Raw genomic sequence first — 15,282 nt, 5'->3', positions numbered from 1 at the left:
TTGAAGGCCAGCCTCTCTCCACTAGAACAGATACCAGGCCAATGCAAGGGCCCCTGTGTCCTGGACCACTATTCTCAGAACCACTCAGCTGTGTGTGAATGAATTTGTGAAGCCAATGAATGAATGAAGTGATTACTCTGTGACAAATTTATGCTGTGATGAAAGTGTGCTTGGGGAGCCAAGGGAATGCTGAGGAAAGATATTACATCAGACTTCTGAGTCAGAACATTTTCCCCAGAGGATGCCAAATCTGAACTAGCTGAGATGAGTTAGCAGACCAGAAAAGGAGAAAGGAAAGCAAATGCTTTCCAAGAAAAGAGAACACTACTGTTATTCCTTCCAGAATTTATCTGTTGGAATTCTGCAACCTAGGTGAAGGTATGAGGTACTGAGGGCTTTAGTGCTAGAATTAGGCACTGGGCTGGAGTCTTCATGAATGGGATGAGTTTCTTTCTTACAAGAGACCTCAAGAGAATGCTCTGCTCTGCTCAAGAGAATGCTCTGCCCTCAAGAGAGCTCAACAAGAAGACAGCCATTTGCAAAGGAGGAAGGGGATTCCACCAAGATGCCGGATCTGGAACCTCCTAGCCATTTGTTATAACAACCTGAACTAAGACAACACTCTAAATGTGTATAAATAACACGTGTGCATATATATAACTCATTCACACATAGAAGTATGAAAGCACATGTGCTATTTGCTTTGAGATAAGAGACTTAGGCTGAATATTTTTCTCTTCATCTCTGCCTCGCTGGCCTTTTGTAAAATATCAGCCAACAGTGGTATTTAATGCTTAATGGAACACACACTGTAGGAAATTACATGCTGGCCACTTTATAGACATTAACCCATAGAATCCAATTTACTTTACAGGCCTAAGAAGCAGGCAAATGAGGTACAAAAAGAGTTAAATAAATTGTCCAAATTCACTCAGCTAAATAAACAGAACCAGGTTCCCAGCACAGGTCAGTCATGCGCTCTGCATGGACAGAGCTGGCACCCCCTGCTTTTGTCTTAGGCCCTTCAATATTCATGATAAATGGTCAGAATATCACAGGGAGCAAGGGAGACTAGAGCAGGAAGGCATAGTGGGAACAGTGACAGGCGTGCCTGGCTCACTGTCTTCTCAGGCCCATGGTGACCAGCGGGGCTGGGGCAAGAGCCCAGGAAGACTGCTGCAGACCTTACTGTCGTGTGTGTGTGTGTGTGTGTGTGTCCCAGGATGCCTGACAAACACTGTCATTTTCTACGTTTGCTGTCCTGTGATGATGAATGTGAGACCACTAGCTTAGCCATCCTCAAACATTAGAATTTAATATAAATTAACATGTTGGTTTAGACAGCCCCCATCTCCAACAAACATGGCACATTGAGACTTGTTATCTTATATAATTATTATGGACTAATTTTACAAAAGAATGAAGGTTAGAGGAAGGAAGGATGGTTTCAGAGGGCACAAGGGGAAGAGCAGGGAACACTGGAAAAACTCAGCTCCTCTGTGATGGCACACGGACCCCGCCTGGCTTCCTGCACGTGTACACTGCCTGGGCATCCTCAAAAGCAACCAGAGTCCTGTGCAGATACATTGCAAAGAAACCTCCAGCTAGTTTCTTTCAACTGGAGATGTTAATGTGACCATTCTTGGAAAATTTGGAAGAGGAGGGATGAATTAAGAGGAAGAAGAAATGATCTCTGTTTTTGTTAACTTTGGACTACTTATAAAGAAGACTTATAAGAGGGGTATATACACATAGCATGCCACGCACGTACACACACACACACACGCGCACACGCACCACACCACCACAAACCACACACATGCTGTACTGGCCTTCTCAATATCCTTGCTCTGCCCTTTGCAAATTTGTCCCCTGGCTTTTTCTACTGTTTTTTAGTGTTTATGGCCTTGTCTCCTGAAATAAGGACCCTGTCCTATTCACTTTGTAGTCTAAGTAGCTTGAGCAATTTTGAGCACATAGAAGACTCTGCGTATATTCTGGATGTGTATTTGAATAAAAATACACCTATAATTTTTCAAAAAGACATAATGTAAGTTGAAAGAAAAGAGCTATACTCCTTATTTCTGCTGGCAAGAACTAGGAGTATCATATCTTTACCCCTTTGATGTCCTGATCTACTTATTGTCTAGCTGGAAACAAGAGCTATGTTAACACCTAAATTATCACCCAAAACAAGAAACAATTTTAACATATATGCACAACTGCCATAAGAATAACTGAGGGTTTTGCTTATTAGAGGTTTAATGGTGAAAAATAGAAACTCAGAGCAGATTAAAAAAAAAAATACCAGTAGGGGAACCTATCTCTGACAATGCAAACTAACCAACGGGAAAAAGGTATTTGAACAAGGCAAAGGAATGTCAGTTCATTATCCAAGAAAGAGAAACGCAATTCCTTTTCTTATTTTACTGCCGAGACTGTTTGCATTTGTTTTGTGGCTTAAAAAATGGAATCAACTGTTAAATGAATATACCTGAAAGGGAGAAGAGATGGTATTGTGTCCAAAATCCAGACTATGATAGAATTTTGTATCATAAGTTGCTATTTATTAATGCCAGTTTCTGTCTTTTAAGATAATTTTCTAGGTTATCAAATATAAATCTTTTACAGTCAAAATACATTTTGTGTAATACTGGGGGTTGACTCCAGGGGTCTCACTAAGTTACTGCATGGTGGCCTCAAACCTGTGATCCTCCTGTCTCAACCTCCCAAGTACTGGGATTGCAGGCATGTACCACCCCACCAGGCCAGTCAAAATACCTTTTATTGACTATTTATTTAAAGATCTCAGATTCCTAGGATATCACCATAGAAAGAAAAGCCTTATTTCATAATTTTGATATCATAAATTATTACCTTAACTTTTTATCTCCTACTTAACAATAGCATATGCAGACTGAGTAAACCAACATCTTTACTTTTACTTCTAGAATCTTATGTTTAATGAAGAATTCTAACATTTCATTGGTGATGTAGGTAAACCAACCGCTGACCTATCCCATTCCATAAGCAAAATAATATAAGTATTTGGAGAAACCTCAATAAGTTTGTGACAGATTGTGCCCATCAGGAAGGGCTACTTCACAAAGAAATCACATCAAATACCTTTTCTGCATCACCTTTCATGATAAGATCTAGTTAATAAAATTGAAGGAATAATATTAGAAAAGGGAAGTGTAGGTTAATTGTTATCACATTACACTTTTCCAATGTTACCCCACCTGGCACCTCTCACAGGTGCTGCCTAGGCAGACTGTCACAAGCAAACAAAAGAGCTTTAATCTGCAGAGGAGCCAACGCACGCTGTATTAATAAAGTCACTTCTCCACGTCGCTTAATAATGAGCTGTCAGATGGCTTGCTCTGATTAAAAACAACAACAGAGGCAACTTCCTGGGAAGAACAGACCCAGCCCCGTGACACTTATTCTCCTTGGATAGAGTCATCCAGTCTCTCTGATTTTCCCTCCAACCTCGCTTTGGTCCACCATGCACTGAGTTCAGTCGTGAAATCCTTAAAAACCACTCCTCCAGTTGCACACATTATGGCCTGATGGGGAGCAAGTCTTCATCACTTCTTGTTAGAAGTCGATTATTTATCAAGACTAGATATCTATCCCCCAGTGGAGCCCTCTCTTTCTTTCTTCCCCTCTGTGCCCCTTGGCTGCCCTGGGGCAGGACACAGGGGGCTCTGCAGTACAGTGGCTTATGAATCTTCCTCAAGTACCCAATTACCCGGCCGCAGCAGCTCTGTCAGTGTCCTGACAGCCGCATGCTGCGCGCAGGCCCTGCAAGGAGGCCTGCTTCCTCTCTGCAGTTCCATTACGATGTGGAGAAAGAGAGCTGCACATGGCCAAAAGAGTTCGTTAGGGATGCCAGGGAGGTCAAAGACTGCTTAGAAGAAAAGGCTGAGGTGAAAATTAAAAAAAGGAAACGTGCCAATACCGTCTAGACAGGTGCTGGTGTCTTCAGGGCAGAAGAGCAAGACGCCCCTCACAGGCCCCGCACGGCTATTGTGGGAGACGGCGCACTCAGACTGATTTTAATTGAGATCAATTTAACAAGTGCCATCTTCTGCAAAGTCCTTCAATTGATTGAAAACCAAATGAACCCTGGGCCCCGGGCCGAACTGCGCGTAGCACGCCAGACCCCTGGAGAAACCAGGCCCAGTAAGAAGCTGGGTTCTGGGCGGGGGTCGCGGGCGGGGCACGCCTAATGGGGCCCGGGTCGCGGGACTCTGGGCCCCTGCCGAACTGCGCGTAGCACGCCAGACCCCTGGAGAAACCGGACCCAGTAAGACGCTGGGTTCTGGGCGGGGGTCGCGGGCTGGGCACGCCAGATGGGGCCCGGGTCGCGGGACTCTGGGCCCCTGCCGAACTGCGCGTAGCACGCCAGACCCCTGGAGAAACCAGACCCAGCAAGACGCTGGGTTCTGGGCGGGGGTCGCGGGCTGGGCACGCCAGATGGGGCCCGGGTCGCGGGACTCTGGGCCCCAGACCGAACTGCGCATAGCACGCCAGACCCCTGGAGAAACCAGGCCAAGTAAGACGCTGGGTTCTGGGCTGGGGTCGCGGGCTGGGCACGCCAGATGGGGCCCGGGTCGCGGGACTCTGGGCCCCAGGCAGAACTGCGAGTAGCACGCCAGATCCCTGGAGAAACCAGGCCCAGTAAGACGCTGGGTTCTGGGCAGGGGTCGCGCGCGGCGCACAAAAGCCGGGGCCTGGGTCGCGGGACCCTGGGCCCCGGGCCGAACTGCGCGTAGCATGCCAGACCCCTGGAGAAACCAGACCCAGTAAGACGCTGGGTTCTGGGCAGGGGTCGCGGGCTGGGCACGCCAGATGGGGCCCGGGTCGCGGGACTCTGGGTCCCAGGCCGAACTGCGCGTAGCACGCCAGACCCCTGGAGAAACAAGGCCCAGTAAGACGCTGGGTTCTGGGCGGGGGTCGAGTACAGGGCACGCCAGCTGGGGCCTGGATCACGGGACTCTGGGTCCCGGCGGAACTGCGAGTAGCACGCCAGACCCCTGGAGAAACCGGGCCCAGAACAGAAAAAGATAAAGAAAAATATCGGAGAGGTGGTAAGAAAGCCGTTATGGATGCCAGGACACTGGAGATGCAGACAAAACTTATCTAAATGCACTGGAACTTATGGAAAAATTCGCCGTGAAAGAGGACTGCTATTTCTCTATATTGTTAAGAATCTCAGACATCACATATAAGGAGAGAGTTTAGCGGAGACCAAGGAGAAATGCGGTGTTGAAAGAGTTCTTCGCGATGGTGGTAGAGACTTGTATTCAGGAGAAGCAGAAACCGGATCTTACCAACTTTATTTTTTTGGAGAAATTACACCAAATGTCGAATGCTACCATCACGCATGCTTAGGAACACTGGACAACATTCAGAGTGGAAAAAGAGCCTGGGAAGGATTTGAAACGGTGGAGGCAGTGGCAATGCCAGTGGCCAATATTTGGGGGAGGCAGAGATCTGATACATTACAACTGGAACCTTTGAAATACTAACCACAGAGACAGTGATCGGAACCTGCTGAGGGGTTAGGCGGGCGCCGGGGCCAGTGGCCGACATCGGAGCTTGCTGTGAGGCAGGGCCACTACTGAGGCCTCCGTGGCCGGGATTGGAACCTGCAGAGGGGTTAGACCGATGCTGGGGCCAGCGAGGCCGGCATTGGAGCCTGCCATGATGCAAGGCTTGTGCTAGGGCCTCCGAGGTCGGGTCCGGAACTCGCTGAGGGGTTAGGCCGGTGCTGGGGTCAGCGAGGCCGGCATCGGAGCCTGCCGTGAGGCAAGGCCAGTGTTGGGGCCCCCGAGGATGGGACCGGAGCCTGCTGAGGGGTTAGGCCGGTGCTGGGGCCAGCGAGGCTGGCATCAGAGCCTGCCATGAGGCAAGGCCGGTACTTGGGCCTCCGAGGCCAGGATAAGAGCCTGCCGAGGGGTTAGGCCGGTGCTGGGGCCTCCGAGGCCAGGATAAGAGCCTGCTGAGGGGTTAGGCCGGTGCTGGGGCCAGCGAGGCCGGCATCGGAGCCTGCCTTGAGGCAAGGCCGGTACTGGGGCCTCCGAGGCCAGGACAAGAGCCTGCCGAGGGGTTAGGCCGGTGCTGGGGCCAGCGAGGCCGGCATCGGAGCCTGCCTTGAGGCATGACCAGTGCTGGGGCCTCCGAGGCCGGGATCGGAGCCTGCCGAGGGGTTAGGCCGCTGCTGGGGCCAGCGAGGCCGGCATCAGAGCCTGCCTTGAGGCAAGGCCGGTACTGGGGCCTCTGAGGCCGGGATCGGAGCCTGCCGAGGGTTTAGGCCGCTGCTGGGGCCAGTGAGGCCGGCATCGGAGCCTGCCGTGAGGCAAGGCCGGTACTGGGGCCTCCGAGGCCAGGATAAGAGCGTGCTGAGGGGTTAGGCCGGTGCTGGGGCCAGCGAGGCCGGCATCGGAGCCTGCCTTGAGGCAAGGCCGGTACTGGGGCCTCGAGGCCAGGATATGAGCCTGCCGAGGGGTTAGGCCGGTGCTGGGGCCAGCAAGGCCGGCATCGGAGCCTGCCGTGAGGCAAGGCCGGTACTGGGGCCTCCGAGGCCAGGATAAGAGCTTGCCGAGGGGTTAGGCCGGTGCTGGGGCCAACGAGGCCGGCAGCAGAGCCTGCCGTGAGGCATGACCAGTGCTGGGGCCTCCGAGGCCGGGATCGGAGCCTGCTGAGGGGTTAGGCCGGTGCTGGGGCCAGCGAGGCCGGCATCGGAGCCTGCCGTGAGGCAAGGCCGGTACTGGGGCCTCCGAGGCCAGGATAAGAGCCTGCCAAGGGGCTAGGCCGGTGCTAGGGCCAGCGAGGCCGGCATCGGAGCCTGCCTCGAGGCATGACCAGTGCTGGGGCCTCCGAGGCTGGGATCGGAGCCTGCCGAGGGGTTAGGCCGCTGCTGGGGCCAGCGAGGCCGGCATCGGAGCCTGCCGTGAGGCAAGGCTGGTACTGGGGCCTCCGAGGCCAGGATAAGAGCCTGCCGAGGGGTTAGGCCAGTGCTGGGGCCAGTGAGGCCGGCATCGGAGCCTGCCTTGAGGCAAGGCCGGTACTGGGGCCTCTAGGCCTGGATAAGAGCCTGCCGAGGGGTTAGGCCGGTGCTGGGGCCAGTGAGGCCGGCATCGGAGCCTGCCGTGAGGCAAGGCCAGTACTGGGGCCTCCGAGGCCAGGATAAGAGCTTGCCGAGGGGTTAGGCCGGTGCTGGGGCCAGCGAGGCCGGCATCGGAGCCTGCCGTGAGGCAAGGCCGGTACTGGGGCCTCCGAGGCCAGGATAAGAGCTTGCCGAGGGGTTAGGCCGGTGCTGGAGCCAACGAGGCCGGCAGCGGAGCCTCCCGTGAGGCATGACCAGTGCTGGGGCCTCCGAGGCCGGGATCGGAGCATGCCGAGGGGTTAGGCCGGTGCTGGGGCCAGCGAGGCCGGCATCGGAGCCTGCCGTGAGGCAAGGCCAGTACTGGGGCCTCCGAGGCCAGGATAAGAGCCTGCCAAGGGGTTAGGCCGGTGCTGGGGCCAGCGAGGCCGGCATCGGAGCCTGCCTTGAGGCATGACCAGTGCTGGGGCCTCCGAGGCCGGGATCGGAGCCTGCCGAGGGGTTAGGCCGCTGCTGGGGCCAGCGAGGCCGGCATCGGAGCCTGCCGTGAGGCAAGGCCGGTACTGGGGCCTCCGAGGCCAGGACAAGAGCCTGCCGAGGGTTTAGGCCGGTGCTGGGGCCAGCGAGGCCGGCATCGGAGCCTGCCGTGAGGCAAGGCCGGTACTGGTGCCTCCGAGGCCAGGATAAGAGCCTGCTGAGGGGTTAGGCCGGTGCTGGGGCCAGCGAGGCCGGCATCGGAGCCTGCCTTGAGGCAAGGCCGGTACTGGGGCCTCCGAGGCCAGGATAAGAGCTTGCCGAGAGGTTAGGCCGGTGCTGGGGCCAACGAGGCCGGCAGCGGAGCCTGCCGTGAGGCATGACCAGTCCTGGGGCCTCCGTGGCCGGGATCGGAGCATGCCGAGGGGTTAGGCCGGTGCTGGGGCCAGCGAGGCCGGCATCGGAGCCTGCCGTGAGGCAAGGCCGGTACTGGGGCCTCCGAGGCCAGGATAAGAGCCTGCCGTGAGGCAAGGCCGGTACTGGGGTCTCCGAGGCCAGGATAAGAGCCTGCTGAGGGGTTAGGCCGGTGCTGGGGCCAGTGAGGCCGGCATCGGAGCCTGCCATGAGGCAAGGCCGGTACTGGGGCCTCTGAGGCCAGGATAAGAGCCTGTCAAGGGGTTAGGCCGGTGCTGGGGCCAGTGAGGCCGGCATCGGAGCCTGCCTTGAGGCATTACCAGTGCTGGGGCCTCCGAGACCGGGATTGGAATCCTGCCAAGGGGTTAGACCGGTGCAGGGGCCAATGGCCAGCATCGGAGCCTGGCGTTAGGCAAGTTCACTCCTGCGGCCTCCAAGGTCGGGACCAAAGCCAGCTTAGGGGTTTGACCGGTTCAGGGGCCAGCGAGACCAGAACTGGGTCCTCCCATGAGGCAAGGCCGCTGCGTGAGCCAGCGAGGTCTGGATCAGTCCACTGAGTAGCCAGGCCACTACTGGGACCATCAAGAGTGGGATTGGTACTTGCAACGCAGCATGCACAGAGAAATATCGCAGAAAATATAAATCAGACGCTTCTCTTAATCAGCAATAACTAGGAGGAAAAGGGCAACAGGAAGAGGTTGAGCTATAGAAAGGGCCCTATAGTGAAGCAACTAATGTGATCAATCAGAGGGTATGTAATACTGGAGGACGGAGCCTCTTTAAAATACAGGAGGTACATAAACAAATGTATCAAAGTAAATCACCAAAGAAGTGTGGGATGGAGGGAGGGGGAGGGAATGGGACGGGGGCTGGAGGAGGGCTAATTGGATGATGTGTGCTTGTATATCCTCTCAAGTCTTGTACTCCAATGTGATTGATATATGACTACAATGCACCAATTTAAAAAATAAATTAATTAAAAAAAATAAATATATAAATATATGATAGTTTCACCTAAAAAATAGAAAAAATAGATTCTCTGGTAAGAAAGAAAGCAAAAAAAAATATTGAAATGTTATCTTTAAGTCATCAAAAGCTTGGTATCAGAGAAATGAAACTGTTATGTGAGATTATCATTTTTAATTTTGGATAAATTGCTATAATACTAGATGTCAATCACTAAGCCAAGCATGGGAGGGAGGGATAGGGAGAGAATGGGGTGGGGATCGGGTGGGGGCTGACTGGGCAATGTGTGCATGTATGTCTACAAAAGTATGTATCCCACTATGATGTATGAATACAGTGCACCAATTAAAAATAAAAAAAAGAAAAAAAAAAAAAAAAAAAAAAAAAAAAAAAAAAAAAAAAAGAAAACCAAATGAAGCTCTCGTAAGTGGTGACAGGTTTTTCTGTTGTCTCCCCCACCATTCCCTCCCCCAAAGAGATGATTTTATGAACTTTTGGAGATTCTGTGCTGAAGGAAATGTTACTCACTCTGGTCCAAGCTCTGTATGCGTACTTATTGTTTGAGATGTATTTTCCTGAACCTAATGTGTAGCCCCAATTATCTGCCAACAGCAAACATTTATTAGTGGATTTAAATCATAGAAGATTGCAGAATTCTACGTGTTGCCTAGACAGCAGCCTCTATGTTTCATGGATCCCATTGCGAGGACCATGAGCCCCACACCTGTGACAATGGCCCGTCACATCTCACAAGGAGCCTGCTACAAGGAGCTGCACTTTACAATTGTACTTGGGCCTAGGCTTACCTGACTGAGGGAAATGATCACCTGTGTGTAATAATGGTCTCCAACAGCTTCATAGCTCTGCAGATGGAAGACTTTCCTGGTGTCTAAGATACACACAGAGGGAGAGATTCCTCTCTGTTCTACAAAATTGCTAAATAAATGATGGCTTCAATGACAGAATAAGGTCCTACAATAGAAGAAAACCCACATGATGGGGAAGGAAGCCTGTGTATGAGGGGAAACAGTTCCATTGTATGGAGACCAGGATATGAAGAACATTACTATGTAAGTGCATCATAGTGATTTCAAATTGAAAATACAAATGAGTTATTATAAGGACTGTATGGGGTAGAAATACACTCACTGAAGAAAGTCACAGCTGTTCTTCTCTAGGACCTTACATTTTATACAATGACACTAGAATGTCTGTGTGTCAATAAGTTATTGTCACCTTTAAATAAGAAGAGGAAGAAGAGGAGGAAATGAGATGTGTGTAAATCATGAAATTTTGTACCTGTTATACAGTAGGGGGTAGGTGTAGGTGTGTGTGTGTGTGTGTGTGTGTGTGTGTGTGTGTGTGTGTGGTGTTCATGTGTCTGAAATATATATTTGTTTATAGCATGCATCCTACTTATGTTTGAAGGCTATAAATGTATTTCAATGAGGCTTCAAGTGTTTCAAAGTCCCTCTAAATTATTTTCACATCCGTCAGTACATTCTTTTTAGCAAGATTTATGTAGTACTTAATATCTTCCAAGAACAATCTTAGGCTGGAAAATCTTCCTGTGACATTGGCCTTGATTTCTGCATGGTATTGCCTTTCAGAAGTGAGAGTAATAAAGGAGTCTTAAGCAAGCAAGCCTAAAAATATTAGCTGGGGTCAAGATTTAGCTGTATGTTGGCAAGCAGGAGGCAGTTGTGTGGGTGCCACACACTGCCACACCTCTCCAAAAGAGGCCTTGTAAGAGCAATGACAACTTCAGCAAAGTAAACCCATAGTTTCCCAAGTAACCACATTAAGAACCCAATAGTTGTTTGGCCATGTCGACATGGAGGGTTTGCTAACTATATATTTTCCTTACTTAAGAAGCAAGCCTTATTCTTATCACTGACAAGCCTAGAACCTCTTGGTGTAACTGGATGTAATAGAGTGGATAATTTAGAAATGCTTAGTGTATACATGCCTTAGTTGGAGAAGAGAAAGGACTTTAGTAATTAATGAAACAAGAAAGAAAAGAATGAATCAAACTTCTCATTCTAAATTTCGACTCTACTTTGTTATTCTAAGGATTGAGATTTAATGGAAATAAGTAAAAATTTTAAACTTATTATTAAATATTCACACAACTAAATATCACTTGAAATATATTTAGACAACTAAGAGCTATGTCTTCAGTATCAAGAAACCAAGGACATAATGACATTATTGGCCCACTGTCAAGGGTGTCTCTGGATGTCAAGCTCCCAAAGCTATTTCTTTCTATTTTAATTCCTCACCCACCAGGCCTTGCTTCCTGTATAATCTGATTTCCTGTGCACTGCTTCCTACAGGGGAGAGAACTAGCTAAAAACCCCATGAAAAAAAATCTTCCTAATTACATTATTTCCTTCTAGTTTTATAATTTTTGATTTTTATAAAATTATCACTTGAGTTACAGAGAAAAACAAGTTTAATTAATCAATTACCAAAAATCAAGTTTTTATACAAAAAGTTCAGGAAGATTTTTTGTTAAAGAATAGAGACACATCCCTTCTCGCAAACCATAAAGAACTATTTATAAAGGTGGTTATTCATTTTTCCCTTTTAAACTTTTATGCCTTAGGTTAGGTTTGACAGATCTGTACTAGTTTACAAATAGCTAAATACCTACAAACTAAAAAAAATTCCTGCACCAACAGATTTTCTACAGAATGAAAGATCATTTGTCTAGTAGAAGAGTTACCATTTAGATTTTAAAAAATAGATGATCCTAATTGTTCTTGTAATCTAATTATTTCATGTATTATTATAAGTAAAAATATATATGAAGCCAGACACCTATATTTCCAGTACTTGCATATTTATATTATATGTCTCACAATATTTTGATTCAATAATGCATTGTCCGTGTGCTTTTGATTGTGGCATGGGGCAGTTTTTAAACCAAGAGGTATTTTTAATTTTCCAGTAGGCCCCAAATGGAAGATCTCAGTCCAAGTATTAACTATAAAGAATATAGAATTCTCTTTCAACGTTTTCCAAGATGGTACTTTTTCACCAGTGATTTTTCCAAACAAAATAAGTTTTTTAAGATGTTAAGGAAATTCAAAGGTTTTAAATTCATTCCAATAAGCATAATCTTATGAATTTACTATATCCCATCCCAGCCACAGTTATAGTTCAACAGAGAGTGAAATCATACATCTTATCTATATCCTAGGAAGCCCCATACATCATCAAAAAACAGAATTGCTTTTGAAAATAAATGTTTGTTCTTTGAAAGCACCAACACAGCTTCTCTCTTTCCAGAATAGTATTTCTGCCATTTTTAATCTGTTACCATCCAGATATACTTTCAAAGACATCTACCTACCGAAAAACAACAAAACTCATTTTGATGTCATTAAATTTGATTGGAGAATGGAAGAGGAGTTAACAGATATAAGGACCTAATAGCTCCTAAGCTTTATGTACATTGCCCACTTTATTCTCCTGTTATCAAAGTAAGGTATTATCACCATTTTATGTATGAGGATAGTGATGTTCAGAGAACTTCATTAGATCTTCCAAGGTAATTAACTGATATGTTTTTGAATGTATTTTCTGGAGCCTATTCCCTCTGGGCTGGCTTCTTCTATTTCAGTACTGAACTAATTTAAAATAACAGTATGGTAAATAAAGCTAAAGTTTAACTTTCAAAGCTTCCTAAACCCAACACCTGGCCTTGGAAACATCACTTCTCCACCTGGGCTCTTTTGATCACTACAATCATGCTGACTTATTGGCCCTGACATGGGTTTGTCTCACTCCTCTTTCCTGCTGACCCTCATCTTTATAAAACGTTCTAGAATCTGGGCATAGTGGTGCACACCTGTATTTCTAACAGTTGAGAGGCTGAGACAGGAGGATTGTAGGTTTGAGACCAACATCAGTGATTTAGCAAGATTCTCAGCAGCCTAGGAAACTGTTTTAAAGAATAGATGATTAGATAGATAGATAGATAGATAGATAGATAAATGATAGAATTATTTTTAGATAGAGTACAGCTGAAAGATAGAATATCCCTAAGGTTCAATCCCCAATACCACAATTTTTTTAATTCTAAAATTATCAGTAAAAATTCAAAGATTAAGCTAAAAAAACAAACCAGGAGAACAAAGCCTACTTTGAGGACTTCAAGAGAAATTCTCACTTCCACTAGTTGGTTCCTTGCTAGTTCCAGAAAGAGTTTTAAGTCAACCATGTTGGCAGGATGTTGGTGCTTCACAGATTGTCAAGTACATTTCTGTCTAGATTTCTTTTTAAAGAATAAAGCTAGGATTTGGATCCCTGGTGACAGAGACAAACTTGTTACAAACTGTCCTACTTGGAACAACTTGAAAAACCGGACCTCAAAAAATTTAGTGTTAAGAACTGGAGAATAATCAGAACAGTATAAACTTGAGGAGCAAAAGCCCTGTGGCCAGGGATTCCTGGAGAGGTGAGCCTCATATCTGGCATGAATTTTGCCTAGAACTTGACCATAAAATCAATATCGACATTATGTATAGATGCAAGAACATCAATGCCAATCTCAACACCCTGTACGGGGAAGGGGAGATGAGGAGGGAGCTGGGGAAAGTCCACTAAGTGCTGTGTGTATGTACAGCACTATATCTATAAACTACATTATCATGTGAGACTATAATGCACCAATAAAAGTTAAAAAAAAGAATTAGTAGCTCTTAAAAAGCATAAATTCCAAAAGTTGGGTTTCATAGCTGAATGGAATTTGGTTACCACCCTATTCCAGAAAGTTTCTATTCATAGAATAAGGGTGAAGTAGAAGAAAATAGTGTAGCAATCACAGGGATAAGTCCAAATTCCAAATCAATTCAATCCTTCTTTGTATTGAAAAAATCAAAAGTACCCCTACCCTAAATGCTACCTGAATTAAAAGTATATTCTTTTTGGTTAAAGATAATTATCATTATTTTTAGTGATACATTTAGCAATACATGAAAAATTACCAAGAGTATTAAGAAAAAACCAAAACCAGAGAAAGGTCATACAAGAGAGACTTATGAACTTATGAATATTCAGATATTAGTGTTATCACATATAAAAGTTCTTAAAACCAAGATTAATTACATGTTAAATAATAAAAATAATTTAGCATAAATTGATAGTTAAAACAAAAATGAAAGAAAGAAAGTAAAAAGAAGCAAATAAGCCAGGAATCATGGCACACAGTGTAATCCCAGCATTTGGGGAGGCTCAGACAGGAGGATCACACTTCAAGGACAGCATCAGCTACTTAGTGAAGTCCTTTGCAACTCAGCGAGACCCTGTTTCAACATAAAGAATTAAAAATAGGGTTAGGGGGGTCTAGCTGGGAAGTAGAATGTCCCGGGTTCCATCTCCAGAACCACAAAAAAAGAAAAAAAAATAAGCAAAGAAAATAGTCAAATGAATATAAGTAACAGAAAAGAGCAAAGGAGAATGCAGCAGTCTATGCCCATATCCTTAGAAAACATTTTGACTAAAAGTTTTAAAGGTCTCAGGACAATTGTAATTTTCTCCATTGGTCATTAAGTTAGCTTTGAGCAATTTAATCTTCCACAATCATTTTTACAATCTTGCAATTCTGTGCAACGTGAGGACTGCTTATACAGTAAAGAAATGTCTCATTTTATTATTCATCTGGGAAATGAAAAGTAAAACACAATACGCGTCCCAGAGTGCTTAAGCCAAAAACAGTGTGATAGCACTGGATGTGAGCCTGGAAGCTGGGAAACTCAGGACCTCATGCATATTGTCGACTGTGTCGATGGGTTTAAAACTCTTCAAAAACTACTTAGCAGCCGGGCGTGGTGGCGTATGCTTGTAATCCCCGTGCTTGGGAGGCGGAGACAGGAGGATCACGTAGGTTCGAAGCCAGCCGCGTTGGCTTAAGAGACCCTGTTTCCAAATAAAAAATATAAAATAGGTCTGGGAGTGTAGCCCAGAGGTAGAAGGGTTTCCAGGAACCCCAGTGCCACCAAAATAAAATAAAATAAAATACTACTTAGCAGCACCCACTAATACTAATATAAATGAATAATACTATGATCCATGATCCAGCCTATCTATTCCTAATATAAGACCAACAGAGAGGCACATGTGTAAATACAACACCTAAAGTTATAGACAGCATGGAACAGACTACTTTTCCTCACAAGAACCAAAAATAAATAAACACAAATGAGTGTCCACAGTGGTGTGGACATGTAACCCACGGTATATTCATAGCACAAGTTTAGATGTATATAAATAGAACTATTTATATGCAGAAATCAAACGAACAGCTT

Source organism: Muscardinus avellanarius (assembly GCF_963383645.1).
Source record: "Muscardinus avellanarius genome assembly, chromosome: 8".
NCBI lineage: Eukaryota > Metazoa > Chordata > Mammalia > Rodentia > Gliridae > Muscardinus > Muscardinus avellanarius.
Note: the sequence above shows the minus strand (reverse complement) of the source record.